This window comes from Apteryx mantelli, chromosome 1, assembly GCF_036417845.1.
Source record: "Apteryx mantelli isolate bAptMan1 chromosome 1, bAptMan1.hap1, whole genome shotgun sequence".
Classification (NCBI taxonomy): domain Eukaryota; kingdom Metazoa; phylum Chordata; class Aves; order Apterygiformes; family Apterygidae; genus Apteryx; species Apteryx mantelli.
The window spans coordinates 175998495-176023912 of NC_089978.1; positions in this window are offsets into that span (position 1 = coordinate 175998495).

Consider the following 25418-nt stretch of genomic DNA (forward strand, 5'->3'; position numbering starts at 1 on the left):
GATATTAATAAACTTGATACTCTTAGCTGTGATTCTGTATAAGCATTTGTGTTAGTGTCTAGGTGAGACTAAGATATGGGCAAAGAACTAAATAAACGAGATTTCACAAGAAAAAAAATAGCATAAAATTAGAGGGATGGGCAAAATTGTCTAGCAGATATAGTACAGATAATTTGTATCCTTCATTTGTAAGGAAATGACTACTTTTCATTGCTGAAAAAATGTATGTGAAGACATCATCTACAGGAACCAACACTAGTTTTCATTTGAGAAAAATCTTCATTCTACTGTTTGCTCTTTATGAACATGAACAGTATGTGGCATCTAGGAATGGTAATCAAGGCTCTTCCTGGTTTGCGGATATCCCCTATAAGGAAAAGGCAGCTGGAGAACTGAGGAGAGCCTTTGATGGTGTCCTTATAATCAGTTACTCTATCATGAGAAGTTTTGCAACCGAAAATGTTGCTTGTTGAAGGAAGCAATAAAGGCAAGGTGGAACTTATTCAGAACTCCAACAGCTCTGTTCTTGAGAGATAGCACTTTTTCCTGATCAGTTTTCCAACAAATCAGTTTAAATAAATCAATAAATCAGGATATAATTGTTTAAATAAATCTACGTCAGCATCTTATTTCTTTGGAAATGCTATTGCATATGGGAAGCTTTTGCAGTAGCTGATAAATAAAGGTATAATTTTAAAAGTTTTCATGGCTATTCACAGAACTCTGATCTTTATAGGAGTCATGTGGCTAAAATTCTGCGTATCACCTTGGAACTGTACTTTATGGTGTCTTAGAAAAGGGGCTTTGAATTCTATAAGAAGGGTTAGTCAATGGCATGTGTGATGTTAAGTCAATATATTACTGTATGAATGCTTTATTACCCATAAGAGATAGCAAAAATGCATTGCCTAGAGGTTATTTCCAGTTCTTGTGTGGCAACAATAAATTAATCTGGTCTGTTTTGTTATTTTAGCTGCATTTGATTAACTGTGTAACTGAATAAAAGGGAAGTTTTAAAGGAAATATAAAACTCCAAAGGCAATGGGACAACAGATGGGAAGTATCTCATTTAATCAATGTGATTTCTGGTTGTGAAAAAAGAGATGTAGCAGTCATAAGATGCTTTGGGGATTTTTGAAGAGGGAATCCAAAGAACCTGGTATTGATCAACTATGATGCCAACCAACTATTATACTTTAAGGTGCCTCACAAAGAATATTTGTATTTGTCTCATATCTACGTGTAAGAGACCAATGACTAGTGAGTATGTGAAATACAGTTCATTTAGATGAGGTAATATCAGTGTAACAAGAATAATATTAAGAGTAATCTTACCCTATCTCACAATTTTATTCGAGAGTTAGCTACTGTTTAAAAGGCTATTAAGTGCCTAAATGCAATTGAAAACCTGAGCTACTTCCAGTAAGGAGATAGAGTTGGATAGTCACTGATCCTGGCTATTTACAATACAAAGGCTCAAGAAGTCTTAGTTCAGCTGAAAAATAAATGACATATTTTTCACTTTCTTAAAATTTTATTTAGTGCTATGCAGTTTTATCTGCCCTTATTTTGTACTAATTTACTGTGCGCATATATCAAAGACATGCTTTTGAAAAGATTATAATAGCCAGAAATGATGGGTCACAGGCACAGTATTCTGTATGTCAAAACCTACCGCTTGTATGTCCTTCTTTTAACATATCTTAGTGGCTTTAGAACAAGCATACATGCTCATGGTGGGAAAGTCTAATGCAGCACATAACAATATTTATATATACTGAATATTGCCCTTCTAACAGTAGCATAAAACATACTGCATATTTGTTAAATTGATGAGAATATTTTCTACAGGGTAAAATAAAAGTCAGAACTTTTGGCTGGGACCAAATGTTCACTTTGAAGATTAATTTTCATAATGAAAATATCCATTGACTAACAATTAATTAGCTACAGTTCAGAAGAGGCTAAAGTAATTAGAATTATCATATGTCTGCGGGAAAATGACTAACCTCGTATTTTAACATGAAAAATGCCACACTGATTTGCTCAGTCTCTTCTGTAATTATCTAATTTGTCTGAAAATCTTGAAGAAGTATTAAACAAACAGTGAAGAGAGACTTCTGTCAGTACAAAAGAAAATGCTCTATAAAACCACAATTAAATAACTGTAAAGAACATATTTTTACCCTAGCCTGTATTGCCTTATGGAATATATCAAAGACAGACTTTACCACTTAAGAAATCATATTCACAGTATGTCACTTTTTTCTTGTATGGAAAACTTTGCTGTACTAAGACTCCTATTGTGTTCTGCAAACTTTGGATCAAGGATTTAAAGAAAAAGTGCCTTAATTGGAAGTAATATCATTATGGAATACAGAAAGTACTCTGAGAGTAGTTCACTTAGTCAATTTACTTTCAGAAAATATAAGGCAAAGAAAAGAGTTCGTGATGCATATTCTAGTCTTTCTTTCATTAATATTACTTCTACACTTGTAAAAAATCTCATTTGTTTCACTTTTAATGTTGTATGTAATACAAAGCTAACCTAAATCTATTATAGCAATACACTTTTACGTTTTGATCTTCATAGTTCCGTCCATTGGGAACGCACTCTCTAAAGGCAAAACATAATCCCTGATTTTTTTTTTCAATAACAAACCCCCATGATCTCTACTGAAAATCGTTTCTCCTGTTTTTGTGAAACTGGCAGAAGTCTCAGACGAATTGGTTTCCTTTTTTTAGGTGAAAATTCTTGGAGATCTCAGCTGAGAATATATGCTATGAAAACCATTTGAAAGGCATCTATACAGATATAAGGAAGACATCTGCAGAACATGCAGCTGACCACCATAAAGAGGGGAAGAAGAAAAGGATACACAAGAAAAAGAGTAGGAAGGCCCTTACCCCAGATGGCTGCTCTGATATTACCTCAGATCCCTTTTGGGGAGTATCCTAGGTAAATTCCAAGCTCTCTTGAAATGAATGACCTTAATCAATCTCCACTGTTACCCATAGCAAGGGGTAAAAGCATATACTAAACGAGTTGGCAAGTAAAGTAGGATAGATAACTTACGACTGAAGAAAAAATATTACACATCAAAAGAAAAAAAGAAGTAAAAAATACTTTGTCATATGCCAAGTTAATGCAAAGAGTCTGACACAGTTGCTTCATCTTTAATCTAATTAGAATGTGAGAGGTTTCTAGAAATATAGCATAGGAATTTTCCCAAGAATAAACAGTTACGGGTATCTAAAGACTTGTGGCTCTGTACCTTGTAGGGAAGAATTCTAGACAACTAGCAAGCAGGACTCTAAGCCTAAGGCTCTACAGTTACACATTTTTCTGTTATTTTTTTTTTCTTTTTAGTTCTGGGTGGAGAGGAACCTCATGAAGTTCAACAAAGGCAAGTGCAGGGTCCTGCACCTAGGGAGGAATAACCCCCGGCACCAGTACAGGTTGGGGGTTGACCTGCTGGAAAGCAGCTCTGCGGAGAAGGACCTGGGAGTGCTGGTGGACACCAAGTCAAGCATGAGGCAGCAATGTGCCCTTGTGGCCAAGAAGGCCAATGGTATCCTGGGGTGCATCAGGAAGAGTGTTGCCAGCAGGTCGAGGGAGGTGATCCTGCCCCTCTATTCAGCCCTGGTGAGGCCACATCTGGAGTACTGTGTCCAGTTCTGGGCTCCCCACTACAAGAGAGACATGGCACTACTGGAGAGAGTCCAGCAGAGGGCTACAAAGATGATTAGGGGACTGGAACATCTCTCTTATGAGGAAAGGCTGAGAGAGCTGTGTCTGTTTAGCTTGGAGAAGAGAAGGCTGAGAGGAGATCTTATCAATGTGTACAAGTATCTGAAGGGAGGGTGTTGAGAGGATGGGGCCAGACTCTTTTCAGTGGTGCCGAGCGACAGGACGCGAGGCAACGGGCACAAACTGAAACACAGGAAGTTCCATCTGAACATGAGGAAAAACTTCTTCACTGTGAGGGTGACAGAGCACTGGAACAGGTTGCCCAGAGAGGTGGTGGAGTCTCCTTCTCTGTAGATATTCAAAATCTGCCTGGACGCAATCCTGTGCAACGTGCTCTAGGTGACCCTGCTTGAGCAGGGGGGGTTGGACTAGATGATCTCCAGAGGTCCCTTCCAACCTCAACCATTCTGTGATTCTGTGATTCTTGTGATAATTTGGGATCAAATAATTCTCCTAAATAACATTTATATAGCAATAATAACTCACGAGATATTTCAGATAAGAAATCTGATAAACAGGAACTGAAAAATGAAACATGCAAAAATGTTTGTATTCGTCAAGGTGGAACTTCAAAAGAGAAAAGAGGAAAGCATCCACTTTTCTTTAATAGCACTATTTTTGGTTTTGAAAAAGATGTCAGGATCAAGCGCAATACTGTTTCTTAGTACTACTCTCTTTCTCCATATCTTCCTTAAATTGAAATTTCTAAGTCTCAGGAGGAGATCATTTTTCCACTTTTATATTTATATAAGAAGAACTATTTACTGATCAGATAAGGCAGAAACCCATTCATGATGGAAAAAAAATTCAAAAGATTCCCTGTTCAGATAAATATAATTCAAAACCAGATGAATTTATAAGAAAATATTTAATTCTGTTTGGAAGATCATGCTTTCAGGTATGGTTTTCAATAGCTTCTCTTTCAAACTAAAGACTGCTAGTGACATTAGAATATTTCTGCCTCTAGAAACAATTTGAGAATTATGGATGTATACAAAAGAGAAATTACAAAACCTTCAAGTGCACTTTCATCAGCCGTGGAAGATTTTAGGTTCAGTTCAAAGGCTGTTTTCATCTTAAGTTTTGTTTGAATTTTTTTACATCCAGACTGGTTTATCTATCTCATATTGATGATGCTGGGTTTCCGTTCTTATTACCACTTATTAAACTCACAAAAGATGTTGAATTCATTGCTGTTGTGCTTTTGCTTCAATGACTTGGAAGAAAAGCAATACCTACCTTATCATCATTTCTCTTGCCATTTTGGTTTTCCCCAACACAAAATGTAATTCTAAATTATATATTTTTGACATTTGCAACCCTTATGCTGTTTCTATGGAATTCTCTCTAAAATGTACAGTTAATCACATCTGGATAGTAGTGTTAACATCCCCTTAAAAGTGTGTGAATTTTATGAAACAGTTGAATTTCGAAACAGAACTGCTCCATAAAATGTATGGTAAATAACTACATTATAAGTTGCTTTGTAGGAAATAGATATCTTTTCTTCCTTGTGATTCTCAAAGCCATAATGATCAGAGAAAGTATTCAAATACTGCAACAAGGTAATGATTTTACAGTAGATTTAAAAATAATATAAATTATTCTAGTAAGTAAGTAAGTATCAGAACTTTGAATTGGCACTTATAGATCTTCCTATCAACAGCATAATTTTCTGAATGAATGACATTTGTCCTCATCTTTACCAGCAGGACCTTGGGTTCCTCTAGTCCTTCTTTGACTGTGTCACCACTAGAAGATAAGTTGGAGATTGGCAGAAAATATAGTACTTAAGTCCCTTGCACACCAGTTCATTTCATAGTACAAATCACAACACTGGGGTTTTGGTATATTAGGTTCTAAGAGACTTGATTTTGCTTATTCCACAAATAGTTCTTTTTCTCTATGGCATTGTTCTGATATCAGTCTCCTTGTTTAAATCAAAGGTAGTTCTTGATGGAAGAACATTTCAATAAGAATCCTTTGTCTTTGCCACTTATTTCTCTCATGACCCATTTTAAGTCTCAGAGCGGTGAATGACACTGTATGTTTACCATCTATTTTTCAGTAGTTAGGAAGGGTTTACATGGCCTAAATGAAAGTAAGAGGTTGTGGAGAAATGAGTATTTATTTATTCTGGTGGATAGAAGATGTGAGAAGACTTCAAACTTAGTCCACTGGAAAATTTGTTTAATGTATCAAGCAAAAGAATAGGAAGAGTTTTGGAAAGGAAGAAATGAGAAACTATCCAGCTAAAACACAAACATTAAGGGTATTTTTTGCTGTTTTTTTTCCCCTCTTGTACATCCAATTAATCATTTCCATATGCTTATGAAGTCAAACAGCAATGAGTATATTTCTGGACATAAAATTTCAATAATCAACACTGTTGAAGTTCACAAGGCCTTCAGTCTCAGGTTTCACCATCCAGTAAGTGATACCTTCCTCTAGAAATGTGGTACAGTCATATCCCATTCCTCTTTTACACTGCTACAGTTTCCTGTCCTGAGACACCACGAAATCTGAAGAAAATTATTATTCTAATTTCTACTTTGTGATGAAAAGGTTGTTACTAATACAGTGATTCAATACGCAAAACCTTTGCATTTATGGAATGTATAGTGTAAAAAAATTATAACATTTGAACAGAGAATTTGCTAATGTAAGCATAACATTAAGTTTCACACTTGATTCATGTCTCTCTTATTTATTCCTATAGTAGACTTGAAATTCTTCATTTTCAGTTATGGTCTACCTGTCCCAAAATTTTTGATACATCCCTCCACTATTCAAAATCATGTTTCTCCTATTATGGACTATAAAGAAAAAAAAAGGTTACATAATGAATTATATGCTCTGATAAATTATAGTAAAAACAATCCCTCACATCACCAAATCCTGAAAAACAATTAAAAAATGAAAAAGTGACACAGGAAAAAGCCAGAATAAATCTTTTGATGAAGACTTCTCTTTTGACTTTTATAATCATATTTCAGTAGCTGTTCTTGTACACCACAAGATAGGTACCATTAAAGATATTCCTAAAATCAGGTTATTTTTGCAGTTTGTCCTTTTCAAAGGTTCTCTTCATTAACAGGAAACAAAATAATGGATTAGCTTAAAAGGGTGGCCCGAGTCACTCAGAATCATTTAATTTTATATTACCTGCAGGTGTATTAATATTAGGCCACAACGCACAGGTGGAAGTGTGAATCTGAGATTTATTTAATGTCATGAATTTCCCAAAAGTGTATACAGTTACAAAAAACACTTGCACAATATAACTTTGCACTTATTCACTGAGAAAATACACAGTAATCTACATCCATAAACATTTCTTTCAATTCTGACTTGTGACACTATGTTTTAAATAGCAAGCTTTAGTTTAAAATATGTGAGAGGGCTGTTTCATTTTCTTTCATCCAGTGTACACCTGCGCAGCTCTGAACTCTGTGTACCTATTCTGCTCTTGCTGACTTCAGTGGAAACAGGATTAGGTTAGATAGGCTTTGCTGCCTGATTGTGTAGAGTGTATATTTAAGAGCTACAAAGATTTTAAAGATGTCGCTATCAACATATGGAGTAATGATGTAAAAATATTGAGAAATGAACTTCAAGTTTTTCAAGAGGAACTAAAAATGCAAGACTTTTTTCCTCCTCCACAATATGTACTGACGTTTAGCACAGTTCCACAGTGGTAGATAGATGAATTTTATACAGACACAGGCAATACAAAATATCTGGTTTCTGTGACGGGCACTAACATTGATATGTGTGGATTTGGACTATGTTTTATTATCTATTTTTTGCCATGTTTTGTGTTTTATGCATCTTTTAAAGAGTAAACCAGAAACAAGTAAATTTTTGGTCTTATTTGTTTTTTAAAATCTAAACTTTAAAAAACAAGGGTAAATATTATTTACACTTATGTTATCCAATGCCTCCTAATTAATGGAAAGTTATGCTTTTAAGCTGTATCTCCTCAGGGTTTTTTCGTGTCATTTAGTCAGGCACAGGTTATTCAGTGGAATTCAGTGGAACTGTTCCTATGTCTAAGCTTTTATCTAACAATTTAAGTACATTATAATGCCATTCTTATGATAATTTGAGCCTCTTTCACTTAAAATCAATAACAATACGTCAGTTTCTCACTTTAGAAAGTCTTTTTCTTATTGTTAGAATATTTGTTACAGTAAATTGTATCTAAATATTTGTACTATTGAAGATATAGACATTCTTGAAATATATTCCCTTAATCATTGCAATTGAAGAACACTGAAATGAGAATTCTTTGTAACCAGCATAGCAAGATTGATAACTTTCTTGTGAAAGTTTTTGTCACTGTCAGAGACAGTTTGCATAAATACCATTAAAAATATCCCAAGGCTTTAGTATATATATAAAAAAATTTTTAATGCTAGGATTAAATTAATTTGTGGTACTGGGTAGCTTTAACATAGAACAAATTTCAACTTGTGATTTTTTGAAATGTATGTGTTCTCTCACAGTTTACATACTGATAAATTATTCTCAGTGAAATTTTTAATGAAGGTGTTGTGAGTTTCAAAGGTTTAAATTTATCATTAAAATGAAGTCAAACAAATCATATTCAATGGGCAAAGAAAGCTTGACTTTTGCTATTTGTCATTTCCTATTACAATAAATGTAAGAAGCATACACTCAAAGACAAAACCATGTACCTTGGCCCTTTTTTGGGCGTTCAATAACACTGATGGAGACAAGTCATTTCTGCCTGATGCCATTAAGATTCACTAAAATTCTGTAGTTTCTTTTTTGTCTACACTCACGTCAATTAAACTTCCAGATCTTTGCATGGATAAATCTATTGTAACCAATATTCTTTCCTTTTTTAATATACTTTTAAACTTATATCCTGTTTACATGAAAGAGGCTTTACAATGAAAGTCTAAAAAAAAATCTGAAAAAACATGCTTATAAAAAGTAAGCACATATGATTTACCAAGTTGTAAAAACTTGGGAGGGGTGGGGACAGAAGGGTCTCATTTGTTTTTTGTTGTTGTTTTGTTATGTTTTTCCAAAAGGATTATCTATTAGAATAAAACCAAAGTATAGAATAAAGTATAGAAAAGACGAAACTATGCACCTGGGCTCTGCAAGATTACTTGCCTATGAAAATCTTCATATAAACTAGGATTAAAATCACAAACTCAGCAGTAGTAAAATGTCCTGAAAATTACCTTAATGGTTCATCTAGAAATGGCATTTCCTCACCCTTTTTTTGGTACCCTTGGAGTCTACATCAAATTCCTCCCATCTAAATTTTTTTTTTTAAATCAAGTTTACTAAGATAACCGAGATTTCTAAATGCTTGTGACCTCTTTTGTGTGTACTCTCCATTTTCCCCCTTCTCTTTCTTCCATGTAAATTCTAATCATCCATACTAACATTCCAATTATGAATACGATTTTTTTCTCTGACTTTAGGCAAGTCACTGAATCTCTCTATCCTATATCTATAAAATTAGCCTCGGTCTTGGGTATTAAGAGAAGTGACTAATCAACATTCTGTGGAAATCCTGGAGGCTTAAAACACGATGTTTTTGTATGTATGAGACTTACACTCAGGATAGTTTTTAAAAGTGTTGGGTGGGCTTTTGTGCAGGGCATTTCAGCACATAGAAGAGAGTTTCTTTCAACAGATTCTTCCTGGTGGATTGGAGACCTTTCAAACCCAGCAAAATATGTCAAACGAGTCAGGTTTGTTAGGTATTCCCAGTAGTCTCTGAAGCTTGGTGCCAAAATGGGTATCCTGTGGCTCACATAAGCCCTACATTGACTTGGTTCCTCCTAAAACAAATTTCTTTTTTTTTTCTGTTAAGAAAGGAAAATATTTTTTCAGCACTTTATGAGTTTTAACAACATGTAACATCATTTATGATGTGTTACCTTGGCCATAAATGACTTGATGTTATAAATCATCAATATTTCTCATTTCTGAATGGGAAGCCAGAAATACTGATTAAGGTCATACTCAGTTCAGGCTGAGCAAACCAGAGAATTGTGGGTTTGAATTTCCACAGTATTTCAGCTGGTACCAGAAGATATATGATATTGAAGTCCTTACGTTACCTTCCTGTTAGAAGCCAAAGGAAATAGTACATTGCAAATAGGTCTAGAAAGACAAAGAATGTCATAAACTGACTTCCTTTGATACATTTCAATTATTTGGGGTACTTGTGTGATAGGATTTTCTTTGGTTTTGAGTTGCTGCTAATGCAGTTTGTAAAGAATACAATACTGGGTTGGAAATGGGATGCTACAGATTACACATGCATCTGTAATGCACAGTTGTATAAATACACACAGACGCATACACGTTCAAAGCATGCTATTTCAACGCACATCTACTCCTCGCTAACCTGATCCTTATATAATTTGCAATTTGTAGAATGTAGTTACACGTGGAGACATTGTTCAAAACTCAGGAAACACAAAAGCCAGCACATTTTAAATACATATTCTAATTTACTTGATTTACATTTTTGGCACAGTGTCTGATTCTTCCAGAGCTGTCTAAGGGATTTGGATGTCCAAAATCTCCCATTTTGAATGGGCTTGAACATCCTGATTTCATAGACAGCTTTAAAAATCGAGCCAACAGGATTACTCTGTTCTGCAAATTCACAGTACTGAGTGAAATGTTAATGATATGCTGAAAAGATCTTTATCTGCAGTAAGGCAACACTGATTTTAACTGTCTTTTTCATGTACTGACCAGAAGACTAAACTGACACCACTGAAGTCAATGCAAGTTTTGCAGTTTATGTAAAAAGGTCATTTGTTTTCCACTGATGCCAACTTCATTTTGATTGGAACAAGGTAGAAGATTGCTGGCCTTCGCATTACTATAGCACTATCATTGCAATAGTTTCTCTAATTCCTGTTAAAGTAGATTAAATTCTCTTCTGAACTCTGCTTATACAGTAGAGAACTAGCAAATATATTACCAACTAGCAAACAGTTACCAATCTCCACTGAGAGAATACAGTACTGGAAATAAAGTGGAAATGAATCACATCTGTCTGAGATTCGGGAAGGCCAAATTCATAAACTAAAAAAACCTGATGCTGTCCAAAGGATAGACCTTTTACATTCCCATTCACACATTACAGACATATTCTAACCTTAGCACTTGACATATTTATGCCATATGGATCTTCTGCAAAGAAAATTCAGACTATAATGCATAGATGAATAAGTCCTGAATGCCTGAAAAAGATAGAAATGTAAACTGTCAAAACATAGTAATTTCATCAGGAAATGTTGTTGCTTTGAATAAGAAAACAGGTGGAAAAAGCGTCCTCTTGAAACTCAGATTTAAACTCAGTTGGGCCTAACTCTTATCTTAGTTATCTGAGAACAACCATTACTGATTCACCCCTGCTTAGTCCAGCTTTTAAGATAATTTGGTTCAATGAAACAGTACTACATGAATTTGGAATTTGTGCAGAAATGAATCAGCTCCAGTAATTCCATGGACAAACAAACTAGCTTCATGTATTGTGTTTAGGGCATTGCTTTCCAGCTTCCCGTGGGATTCTTCATAACTGCTGTCTTTCCTCTTCCAAATCTCTCTGCATTTAAACATCATATCCATACATCCCCCTCACTGCCACTTTCTCATCCCACATCTCCCCTTTTCTCTGGAACCAGTTTAAAATCTTTTACTCACAGAGTTACAATACCTGAAGCATTCAGAGGAGAGGTAACAGCAAATAATTTTGAGGGAACATGACAAGTGAGATGTGTTTCATGGCTGGAAATTACTGCTTCAGATCAGATCACACTTCCATATTGCCACATAGTGGCTGGCTAAATACTGATTTTTTCAAATTACAGAAAATAATTAATTAATAACCTTCTCCATCATTTTTAGAAGATTGGTTTTGATACACTCAAATGAAGCATTCAGAAAGATTTACCGTGTCTAAAAATTTTCAATGTTATGCACAAATATGTTCTCACAAAATAGAAATGTAGAGATACCGTTTTCATATAACTTTTCAATAAGTCCATAAGTAACATATGTCCTAAAAAGTATTTATTCACACTGCATTGCACATGTGCAATACTAATGGCACTGTGTGAATATATACTTGTTGCAATAACATATCTATATTTTCATACTTACATGATACAAGTTTTTATTTTAAAATGGCTTACAACTTACTCAAAATATGACCTCAAAAATGCAAATGAAAGATGTAACAAAGTCTGCACTGTTCTAGAAAATAGAGTGAATATAGGTTAGAAGATTATTTTCCTGTGATAATGAAGCTGACACACTCTTACAAATTGCTGCAATTGTATTATAGAACCAGTTGGTCATTTTATTGCTGATTTTCACAACTAATGCTACATTCTGTTGCCAGCCAGCATTGACAACACTAGCTGCTTTCTCACAGTGAAAATCTTCCTATTTTTTTAACCATCTGTTTTCCTGACCAGCATGGCTTTCCACAGTTTCACCATTTTAAATGTAAAATAACCAAGAGGGCAATGTATCAAAATCCAAAATTTCACACAAAATAAATCAGTCCTTAGTTCTATGTAATCAAAAAGTCTATTAATGCAGATGTTCACAGATACACAGGTATTATCAGCAATAAGATAAGGAGATCCGAGGAGAATCATTTGCATTTGTCCACCAGTCGCTCAACCATGGATATACAAACACCTAAAAAAATTTTTTTTTCATTTCTACATTTTCAGAGGTAAGCTGTGAGAAATAAAAAGGACAGAAAAAGTTGTCCTTCAAATTAGGTTTTATTCAAAGTCTATTGGCTTTCAAATTACATTGCTGAATCATGTACATATGTTCTTACTCATATTCTTTAAACTTTTTGTAAAGTGCTTTTTTCCTGCAGATTTTGTTTAATTTCAGAATGAATGAAAGTTAAATATTCTTTTTATGTAAGTATTCATTCCCATTTTTCCTGTGCTTTAACTAGTAATAATAAAAAATAAAAAAATAAAAAAAACCCCCACTAACTGAGGCCTGATTTCCTTACTTACTGTGGCTTTGTACTGCCATGGTTCCATTTACTTTAGTAAAGTTACACCTAATTTACATCACTGTAATGGAATTATTCTTGTGTAGTCCATTTCCAAACCTGTATATAAGGCAATTACATAGGGTGCTGAAAGGCTAGTATAATAGGTAGTATGTATTCTTCCATTGTGACATTTTACACGTTATTTAAAGAGGGGGTGGGCGGGGGGGGTGGAGATGGAAATCCTTGGCAGAAATGCAGTCTCCTGCTTACAACTCATGTTCTGTTACACAAGTCTGGAAGTATCCAGGAACCCTAATGTACGTACTATTTATCCAGCTGTTTTTCGGTTGGGTACTTACATTGACAACCTCACAGCAATAGTAACGAGACTCGCCATCTGTAGCGGTAATGGAGATAAATACTGCTATGATCATATTCACTAACTTAAGGAGCTGTCATGGGACATGTTTTTTTGAAGACAGTTATATACCTAGAGTGGTACTCGTACCAGCATGTGAGAAAGCTTGAGATGTATCTTATGTTTTACAAGCCAGTACAATCCAAAAATAACTCTAATGGATGTAAAAACCAAACTCAAATACATTACTATATTACAATTTAAAATCAAAAGTAAATATTAAAAAGAAATCTCAATTTTGTGTTTTCTTTAATTCTGCCAATTTGTTTCTTTTTTTTGCTTGTTTGTTTTTAAAGATCTGTTTTCATATAAGCAGAATCTGAGATTTTGTAGGAGTGGTCTAGTTCTGTGCCTCCATGTTCAAAGGTTCTGCTACTTAGTCAGACTGTAAAATATAGCTGGAGTATTCTCATCTGTTTATATAGGTATGAATTGTTGTGACATTATGGAAAGCTACAAGGGATTAGAAGAGAAGAGGCAGTGGAGCTGAAGGCTTTTTTGTGATGTCTTCCAGATGTTTCCACTTCCAGATGTTTAAACTTAAAGTAACAAACAAGTCACTTGATAAGCCTTTTGAAAGTATTTCTACAGTATGTTGGAAAAAATATATTTTATAGAAGGAAAAAAAGAAGTGTCCAAAATTACCCTCGCTTTCTCTTTGTCTTCGTGTGTCATCATATTCCAGTTGGTCTGATCCTTTGAAAGAAAGACTACTGAGAGTTAACCACTTGAATCAGAGAAGCTTTTCTACAGGATGTTTGGACAGTGAGAATGAAATCAATATGATTTTTGGTGATAAGACAAAATATAACTTAGTACATAGGTTTTATATAGCAGCATGCCTTTCAGCTGTAGTTTTATGTATGCCCATTCCTTCTTGGGGGAATATTTCTTAAAATAGAAAGATTAGACATTGGTAATGAGGGATTTGTGCTTTGATTTTGTTCTGTTTTTTGTAAACTAATTCACAGTTCCTGAAATTAAGAAAAGTTTATGTGGAAACCACATATATTCTCCTTTATGGAACTGCATGGGTCATCAAAGCAGGCCTGAGGATTAATATATTTTACACAATCCAAGCAAACATTCAAATTTCCACAACTGGGCATGTATTTGCGCCATATCAGGATTCCATGACACAGGAAGAGAGGAGTGGAGCAGAACATAATACAGAAAGATAATAAAAGGGAAATTTTCTTCTACTTGTTTTGACTCCTGAAATCCTCTCACACAGTTAAGTCAATAATTAGGACCACTGACTGTCCATGTATAAGATCTAGATTTCACCTTCTATCTTAAGTGCTTTGATCTACAGATCTCCCCCAACTCTCAAAAGAGTTAAATTAGTGGTAGTTTATAGTTATTTTAACTTTCTAATATGTCAGAATGATCAGGCTATAGGATGTTAAAATGCTGATATACTGAATACTAGAATTGTAAAGTTTGTATACCTCCATCTCTACTGTTGGATTTTTTTCTGTTTTATATAAATACTTAAACGTTCATTGAGACAAAGGACAAGTATGTGAGAAAGACTCTTTAGTCTGGTAGTTAGGATACCGATCAAAGTGAATCATCTGGTTCTTAATCCATGCTCCTATTAATTGTTATTTATTTAGGTGGATAAAAGCAGTGCTAAGAGCAGAGAGTGAGAGATGTTGATTCTGGAGTACACTCCAACCTGATTGGAGTGGTCTCTTTGGAAGTAGGAGACTGAGATTTAAATAAAGAAGTGGAATACGGTCATTGGATTCTGCTGAATGCCAAAGGTAGTTGGCTATTGTGTAAAAGAAAGGTGTTCCTTCTTTAGCAGTTCTGTAAATCTGGTGCAGAGTGGGGGGAGAATTGCCCCCGAATTTTGACAAATTCTGTCACAGTTCAAAAAGATGCATACAGCTATTTTAAGGGGACAAATTCCTTGTTTATTAAAAACAAACAAAACTTTGTTTAGCTTTGTTCACCATGTACAGGGTTCCTTGATTCAGTGCTGTGGTAATCTAATTTTAATGAACTTCCTGAATACAACCATATTTTTAATCATTCCTTAATGTTAACTTTGTTACATTCGATGTTAGGGAGCACGCTTCCTTCTCAGTCCAGCTTCTGTTCTATTTCCTCTCTTTTGCTATAAAAAAATATATATATATATTCTGAGAAAATGATAAAACAAAGACACACAGTTAAATTAATTATTCTTATTTTTTCTTCACAAAATTTGAAAGTGAAGTTTGGACTATGATTTGAAGTCAAATGAATGTCCAAAGGGAACCTATTATCACAGTGCCTGAAATCTTTGAAACAATTCAGGATAATATTCAGAACAAGAGTTTCTAACTAATATATGATATTTTCAGGACTTTTGAAGAATGTGCAAGAGTTTTTATTTATTTCAGGGTTTCAGTAATTTGAAGACAGCATGCTGATAACATAATAAAGAAAAATAATTGATATTAAAAAGCTATCATCCTGACCATTCTCTGCCCTATATAATTTTTAAATTAATAACCTCTCAAACAAAGAACAAAAATTCATTCTCCCTTGTGACTAATCTCCGCCAAGTCAAAAGAAAAAAGTCCCATACTTCTCTTATAGAGCTTGTTGATATCATTAACATCACTATGACAATGAACTTGGTGCAGCTACCTAAACAGGTGTGGGTGAGAGTCATGTGATCTTAACTATCATGGTAAAAGCATAGAGCACTACATTTAGGTCTTTCTTACCTTAACCCTAACCCTTAGCAACTTAAAACTTTTACAATTCACATCTCTACTTTATAAAAAATCAAACCACAGAAGTCTTAATAATGAACTACCAAGATATTTTAAAATTTAAAATACTTTTAACTTTTAAGAATCTGGATTTGTTGCTCTAAGATAGCAGAATTTTTTTGTTCTGTATGCCACCTTAATGTGGAAAGAGACAGTGTACTGTAGACTACAAATATGTATTCCTAGACTATGAAGTTGTATGTCAAATTTCATCGAATGAATTATTATTATTGTGTTACTGGCCCCTGCTAATGGAAATACCCAAAGAATTTAATTTAGTACCATTATCTGGTGTCACAATCATAAATTTAATATCATAACTACTCTAACCCACATTGCAATTTTGACACATACCGACAAAAGGAAGGAAACTAAAAGTCAAGGACTATTTTCCTTCTGCTCCATCCGACGGCATAAAAAATTACTGTCTGTGCAGAAGTTTGCTGATGCAGAATATGCAGAAGAATACAAAGTTAGGAGTCTGGAGAAATTACTGTTTTCCCCACTTGACATTTCATACGAATTGCTTTAAATACATTAGGAAAATCCTATAACCAATTCTGATTACATAGAGTATATCAGGAATAGCAGTATTTTTAACCTAATGCCCTTGTCAGACCCCTTTTAAAAAATCAAGCAATGGTCTTTTCTTTTCTTCTTTTCTTTTCTTTTCTTTTCTTTTCTTTTCTTTTCTTTTCTTTTCTTTTCTTTTCTTTTCTTTTTTCTTTTTCTTTTTCTTTTTCTTTTTCTTTTTCTTTTTCTTTTTCTTTTTTTCTAATAAATGTGCCAGAAAAACATGCCAGTCCCATGTTTGTGAGCTTCCATATCCGTGCAAACTCCTGCAGTCAGTACTTAGTTTTGAGTTGTGGAATACACTGTAAACCTCCACAGTAGAAAAGCTATAGAAACTTTATCAAAATTCTCGAAAATGGTAGGTGCTTCTCTTCTGCAATCCAACTTTTCTTAAACTAACATAATTCAACAAGCAGACTGTGGAATTCACTGCAGTCTGTGCATGCCGATACAGAGACATTAAACATACAGGATCATTAGAAGAACAGACTGGGGTTATTTAAAACCTTAAGGTAACAATCCAGTGCAAAATTACTGGAGTCCAGGGCAGGTTGTTCTCACAACTGTTCTTTAAAGGAAAATGTGTCCTAGAAGCTTGAAAAGACAAGAAATTTTAATAAAATACTATTATGGTCATGTCAAGGGCTCTTCAATGACCTGAAAATCAAAAAGGAATCATGCAAAAGTTAATTAAGGATGACAACAAGTGCACAGGGACAAAATCAGAAACGCTGAAGTGCAATATAAGTTTCAATTAGCAAACAATATAAAAGCATCAGGAAAATATTCTACTAATATATTAAAAGAAGGATAAAAACAAAGGGATATGAAAGTTCATTAATTATTTTGAATGTGAAATAGCAACAAATGATGCAGAAAAGGTTGAAATATCCAAAATCTCTGTCATTTCAAACTCCAAAGGAGAAGGAAAGGGAAAAGCAAAGGGAAAAGCAAAATGGAAAAGAAAAGGGAAAGGAAAGAAAGACCATGACAACATATTTAATTACAATAGTTGTAATAAGTATTTTCAAGCACATTCTAGACTACATGAAGAAGTGTTCAAACAACATTTTGATAAGGGAGAGAGAGATCCATGGTAGCACAGTTTTTAAAATTCACCTTTCTTTTCTCCAGGAGCTGGCTAAATGAGTTCTTGGGACATTGGTGATTATCTTCAGAACTAGTGGAAGAAGGGGAAGTTCCCAGACAACCAGACAAGATCAGATATGATACCTATCTTCAAAAAACAGAGAAAAAAAGAGAAATGGGAAGTTATGGACCAGTCGGAATGAATTTCACTCCTAGAAAGTTTCTGGAACCAGTTATTAAACAAATTGAAATAAACTAAGCCATAATAAAGTAGAAACAGTGGAACACAGCCCCCAAAGACTTTTCAAGAATATAGAATATCAAACTAATCTAGCTCCCTTCTTCAACAGTACAACTGACCTAGTGAAAAGGGGGAGATCAGAAGCTGTAATGTATCTTAAATATAACAAAGCTTTTGATGCTAACTTTGTCATAAACAAGCTAAAGAAGTATCGTCTGAGTGCAAACATCATTAGCAAGACGACAAATACGTGAAAACTGATTCTCAAAGAAGAGGTAAGTCAGTGGTTCACAATCAGAGTGGAAGGATATCTTTCTGAAGACATGTTTTAGGTTTTACTCTAGTCAATCAATATTTTTGTTAAGGACCCAGATGATGGAATAGAGAGCATAATTACACCTTCTGTGGATTAAACCAGGCTGGTTTCAGGAGGGTTGCAAACTATTGGAGGGCAGGATGATAATATGATCTCTTCAAGTTAAGACTTGTTTTAGAAACAATATACAACATAAGTAAGAAGACTGCAGAATGCTATATTTAGGAAGGAAAATTTGAATAAACTGATACAAAGACGGGGAAATATCTATCTAAGTATCAAGAACAACAACAACAAAAAATACACCAGTGTGATGCAAGAGATAATTTTATAATGCTATTGCAGAATCAGGATGTATATACAGAAATATTTGTCTGCAACTTTCTTGAAGTGTGGTGATCCAGACCAGCTTTAGCAGGAATACAGAGTCTAGTTTTGACCAACACACTTCCTAAAAAGTTTTTAAAAAGATGGGAAAGAATAAGAGCAGAGCAATAAAGTTTAGACAGCATGACTCAGGATAAAATGTTGAAGTAATTGCATATGGTTTAGCTTGGAAAAGAGAATAGAGAGAAGACATCTTACATCTTTTAAAGACTCTCAAATACGCTTGGGGATCAAGCTGTCTTTGCGGGCTTTGTGAGATGCCAGGACTCAGCTTAACTTTCAGAAAAGGTTTATATTAGATATTAAAGAACAAAATCAAACACCCTTTTAAGATGGAAGGACATCAGATAACAATCTAATCATACTATAAGACTTCTTTTATTGAAAAGTTTTTTTTTTTAATAAATGGTAAGACAAACATATGAATATTTATTCAGTATTCAGATACCATACTGCTGATACTTTAGCTAAACTCAGAACAGTTAAACTAGATGATCACTTGATGTTCCTTCTAGCCCTAACTTATGAATCAATGGTGTCCAGAGAACAATAAAGCTAACAGAGCAAAATATGAAAAGATGTTCAAGACAGAAGTGGAAAGAATGTCCTTTCCAATTCTTTATGGGATGGTGCCCATTAATTGTTAGCAAAAAATTGGACGAGACATTATTTTACCTGACCACTTGGCTCGTTTTAAATGGAAGGTCACACTGGATATTCCATAGACAAAACTCAACAGCTACAGAATGGATGATCAAATAATGGTGTTTTATTTGTTCCTACAGGTGGCTACTTTTTCTAAAAAAAGAAAAGGCTTTGAAATGTAGACGGAACTACTGCACTAAGCACAAGGTTGATTTACTCATCAAAATCTGTACCTATTTTCTTGCCTTTCAATGCTTTCTATGTTGCCTTTATAAATTTAATATAATTGTCCCTTAAAATTGATAACTAAAATACTACCAGGCACAACCACAGTTTTCCAAATTTTACGTCTCATTTATGTTAGTTCATGCAAGAAAGTACAAAAGAAGAGTGACAGTGTTGTTGTTAAACAACTCAGGAAAATTAACTGAGGGAAATAAACAACAGAGGATTATCATACATTTTTCCATGGGAAATATGAGCTAAAACAGGCAGCCTGGGTTCTTGACTTAAGACCATGCTGCTGCTGGAAGATGTTATCCCATCCTCTATCCTCAGCTGTCTATTCTCAGTCATCTGTGCTTCAGTTCTGGCAATCTAGGAGCCACAGGGTAACGTGGTCCATCTTGTGATGTGACTGAGAATCTTTTTTTTCCTTCTTCTAACACCTGTGAAGAGAAATGATTTTACCACAATACAGTGGGATTAGAGAACAGTACCACATCTCCCTGGGATTGCATTGCACTGGCAAGAGGTTATGAATAAGGAAAGAAGGATGGAGCTGCCACTTTTAGCTGCAGTCAAGTTTTACAGCACCCTTAAGCCTGTTGGGAAACATGTTCTTAATTCTCTTTTCATTCTTCATACAGTATTCATACAGTCTTTTTGAGGCAGAAAGCATCCAAGCTGGCTGTAATGGATCTTCACAGAGGAGTTCGGTCCTAATAATGACTTCAACTTTTACTTGCTAATGAAAATTACTTCCCCAAAAGTGTCGATGTTTAATTATTGTAGCTGATGTGCTCTGCAGTGGTCAGGCTCCTAAAATGGGTTCTGTATGTATGTCGGAAACTCTGCTGCCCTAAAAGGTACAACTGCTGCAACTTTTTGAGCTATAAGGTAACATTTCATTAGTTGGTAACAAAATGGTGAAGCTCAGATAGTGTTTAAATACCAAATACCTTTTGACTCAGACATATCAGAACAGTCTATCTATTCTTTACTCGACCTGAAACCCACACTAAGACTTCCTGATTTCATGCCAGTTTTATAATCACAAAGCAAACATTGACAACCAAGAATATTCAGCTGATCATAGGCACTCGCTTCCTAGATATGTTCCACAAGATCTGTCTGGAAGCTGGCTGGTAGATCAAAAATGATGTAATCTATGCTCCACACATCTTAGTCTCCGGCGCAGAGATTTCATATTCCTCATGCCAACACTTGTAAATGTTCAGGCATCCATCTCACTTCAGCATGAAGCAACTGAAAACATCAGATGAAAGTGACTGTTCATCAGAACTAAAATATTCACACTTCAATAAGGAGCCAAGAGGAGATGTGGTATGTTAACAATGTATGAGGAAACTGCATATTATGACAAATATCACCAACAGTTTGATCATTTCCTACTGCCTTTAAACCATTTGGCACAAAAAATCTTGAATAGAACAAGAAATTCCCACTTGGAATTGTCTCCTGATAGTTTTCCAGTTACCATTCCTCAACAATCTCATTAATTAAGCCCAGCTGACATGTCATGGACGCACCTCTGATATGTCATTTTATTAAGTCACAACCATGTATGTAACATTCCAGAAAATTATGCAGTCTGTATTTCTTCCTTTTGGAATTTAGTTCCTTTGACCAATATAAACATTATGTAAAGGCCCTGTGAATGATCTTTGGGCTTTTGTCGTATTATTAAATATTTTTGCTTAATATTTTGCCTAGGAAAATTAATTTTGTTAGAACATTTTGAATTATTGTTACCCCTAGTTTTTACCTTTTTAACAACAAAAATAATTGCAAATCCATATCTTCAATTCTGAAAGTTAATGAGGAGCTAATTGAGTGCAAAAGATGAGAGAATGTTCAGACTCTGCAGGAAGCTGTTTGTCAGAAAGCAAATTTTTGTATAAATCTGAATGGCAACTTAGTCTGGCTCAGATTAGCGGGCTATATTATTAACTGATGTTTAGCACCATTTAACAAAAGTAATAATTGCCTGAATTTTCACACACCCACACACACAGCCACACACACGGGGTTACTGAAAGTTCTGTATCCTAATTACAACAATAGTGATCTTTATTAGCGTTGTTTACTTGATACACTTAGCAAAGATACAGCATCCTTAAACTGAAGAGTTTTCAGAGCACTTTCTTGACCTACCATCAGCATAACTGTATAAATAAAAGCAAACAGCATAAATAAAAGCCTTTTCCAACATTTCAGACAATTCATTGTCAGACAACTGATTGTGGAAGCTCGGTCGGAGAATAATGAAGATCACCTGCTGCAGTAAACAAAGCTAAAATTTGTACAGTTTTATACTGTAAAGATATAAAGAAAATGAATACTAGAGAGACCATCTATTCAAAATTTTCAGAGAGGATTTCAATTAACTTTTCAGTGGGCTTTTATACAAATATAATTACTATTCAGAGATACATAACAAAGATTTGAAAAAAATAAAAAGATTTTTTATGAATTTCTGGATATGATATGAATTCTGAACCCCTTAAATAGAACAGGGAAAGATAGATTCTCTTTGGTGTAATCCACAGTTGTTCACAGAGAGTATATTTAATTCCAACTAGCTTGGCATTGGCCCCAGTGGAGGCTGGATACTGTGTTAGGCTAATATGTTGAGGGAGTTCCTGATACTTGCGACTTTCAGGATTGCACTGTGGGATGCACTAGGATATACGTAGGCTAACACTTCTTTTGAATATAATTAGAAGAAATGGAAACTATAGAGAACGCTATTTTTCTTTAAAATAAAGTTAAAGGAGTCTGATGCAGGGAGATTATAATTATAAAGTTGTTACAGCAGTGGGAATCCTTTCAGTTCTAAGCATCTGGTTTTGGTTTTAAATATCAGCAAGAGCCATCCTTTCTCTGGTTCACTTATGTAGCCACTATTAATTTTAACGAACAGAACTGCGTGGAAAATATAAATCTTTTCTCAGAAAACAAAACTGTTAGTGTATGGGAATTATTGGTTTTATATTATTTTCTTAGAGAGCAATAAAAGCACAATCTGAGAAAGATACACTTTTTCACAGGATGTTATTTTCAGAAAAAATATATATAACCAAATCACATTTTTTCAGTTTACTAGTTGCTTACATGGGAGGCTTTTAATAGTTTCTTTTTTTCCTCTACTGTCAAAAATTATATTTATAAAAGCCCTTTGGGAGGACTGTTAAAGAGAAAGCAGTCTAGCTAGAGGGAGGGGGAAACCCTTCCTTTGCTTCCCAGATTTTTTTTTTCCATTCTTTCATCCTGTTTAGTTGTCTCTCCTCAGTTACTTGTCTCAGGCGCCCTTGACAAATTTGTTTTCTCCTTTCAAGTAGCTGGATCTTGTCAGGCTGGAGGAATGGGCCAGTGGTTACCTGATGAAGTCCAACAAGAACAAATGAAAAATCCTGCACCTGGGAAAGAATAATCCCATGCTTTCTATCTGAACTGCTAAAGTGTTGTCAGTTTAATCTTTCTAATGAAAACTGAAAATTTCAAACACAGTTTCAGGCCACAAAAAAGCATCATACCATCATCTACAGACCTACATCCACATTATGTTTCTCCAGTGATCCAGGGAGCCCAATGAATCAAATAAAGCACTTTGTTCCCCAGGTAGTTACCCTTTTTTGTGGCAAAGTGGGGTATATGGAGAACCTGCACTGAAAATTGGACAGGTTAGATACTATGTGATCTTAGTGCTAATACATATTATACACTTCAGAGAATGGTAGAAAAGTTCTGAAATTTCACCTATCTTATCTGGAAGTAAATTCTTTACCCCTTTTACTCCCTCATCTAGTTTGATACCAAACGTGTGAGTAACAGGTTTCCCCTTATCATCCCAGTATGCAAGTCTAATTTGATATCCCAGCTACAGCTATAGCCAGTTTATGATGCTTCAAGAAAAATGCATGAACTAATGAAAGCAAATATCACCATGTAAGCAAATATGTGTGTATATGGTCAATTGTGCAGTAAGAAGGATAGATCACTCCTTCATTGGAAGTCATTGTTAATGATCCGGAAACCAAAATCACACACTATACTCTACTTTGTAGTTTCCTTTCAATAGCAAAAAAGAGCCAAATAAAAATGTTCTTAACCTGAGGAATCAGAGATTTGTTCTTTTCTCACTAAGGAGAACCATCACAGAGCTTCCTTACTCATTCACCTTTGGCATGTGCATTTTGAAAATGTGGATACCACCTGGGCAAATTGTAGCAGTTAAAGTCCTCTGACAGGATTTTAATCTAGAGTAAAATCATTTTTGTAACCAAACATTGTTTCGTAATGCTAATGGTTTACCACATAGCTGCCTTCTTTTAATTTTACCAAATTAATTATACATCATATCCTTGGCTTTACATTTTGCTTTTGACTTTTTCTTGTCCTGTCTCTTGAGTTCATTCCAATACCCTTTGTGATAAGGCTTTTAAGGAAAATGTCCTTTGTCTTTCTAAATCAATGCATATGCTTCAATAAATTTTCAGATTCTACTGTAATGCTCCATTTAACAGACTAAAATCTTCCTTGGAATATAAGAGCTGTTATTTCTTGTTTTGCTGCCTTTTATGGAAACTGTTTAGAAATACTTTAAAAGCTGCTGTATGCCTGTTTTCTGTTGAAATATTCTAAACTACTTACTCTTCCCATTCCCTTTTCTGCAGCCTCTCTTCTACTATTCATATGATTATCACCTCCAGAGTCTGACCACAATTCGTTATTATATTCAATGGTTCCTGTGAAGTAAAAGTAACTTTTTCATCAGCTTTGGTTACACCTAGTTTTCCTTACATATCCATCTTCCAATATTTCATATGAATTATATCACCAATAATTTTTTCTCCAACAATTTTCACAGAATAAACACTAGTCAATATGAAATGGGACCTAATTCTTTTCTCAGCTGCACCAGCGTACAATCCTCTTGAAGCTAACTGGAAAGCAAATCCAGAATCATATTTAAAAAAGATTAAAACCTCTATCAGACCTCTTCATTTGTTTCTCACCACATTCACTCCCTCACTAAAAGTTATGCAGGCACAATTCTTCAAATAATCGTTATTTTGGGGTAGTTTTGACAAACTCAACACAGTTCTATTGTTATAGATCGTGATAGTAATACATGGGTCATTGCATTTTGTTATAAAGTACAGAGCTTGCAGCTCCTCCAGCATTTGTTGTATCAGGATGCAGTTTTCCTCACTAAGCAAACACGAGGGTGGTCAAGCATGCCTGTGCAACAGAAGAACCACTAACACTGGCTTTTGAAAGTCCCACCTTTACAAGACATCCCAAAGCTCCCTGCAGCTGCCCCTACAGATGGAGGTGTGCTGTTCACCTCATTGCTAGAAAGATTTAATCAGAACAGCAGTGACTGGAAAGTCAGGAGCCTTCCTAAGGAAGAGGTACGCTACAAGGGACTCAAGGAAACTTCTTCCTGAAGCAACTGTCCTCCTACCATCACCCATAAATGGAGATGAGAGTTTACCTGTCCTTTCCCTGTGCCTTTCCTGAACCTATGTGCTGGAAAATAATTTCTTTGAAGTCTGAACTTTTAACAGGACTTGTTTATATTTCAGACCACACAGCAGTGACTTTTAGTTGTCTTCTGTTTTAAAACTATTCATGGCACCTCCCAGAAATTGGTATGTTCATGTGTACATGTTTCTATAACTCTGACTGTATGTGTATTGACAGTGCTTACTGTAGCACATCTACTCAGGAAGCCAAGTATATCAATAGTGTGGTCTTGAGATTATTCATTTTTACTACATGCCTGGAAACCACTGTTGTGCTGTTGCATCTTGACCTCAGAAGACTAAAATTTAGTCACCATTACAGAAAGACACTTCCCTTCCTTCAGGCCAGACTTTCATGCTTTGAAAATATTAGAATCTTTTAAAGTGAACAAACCTAAATTCATTCCTGGAGGGAT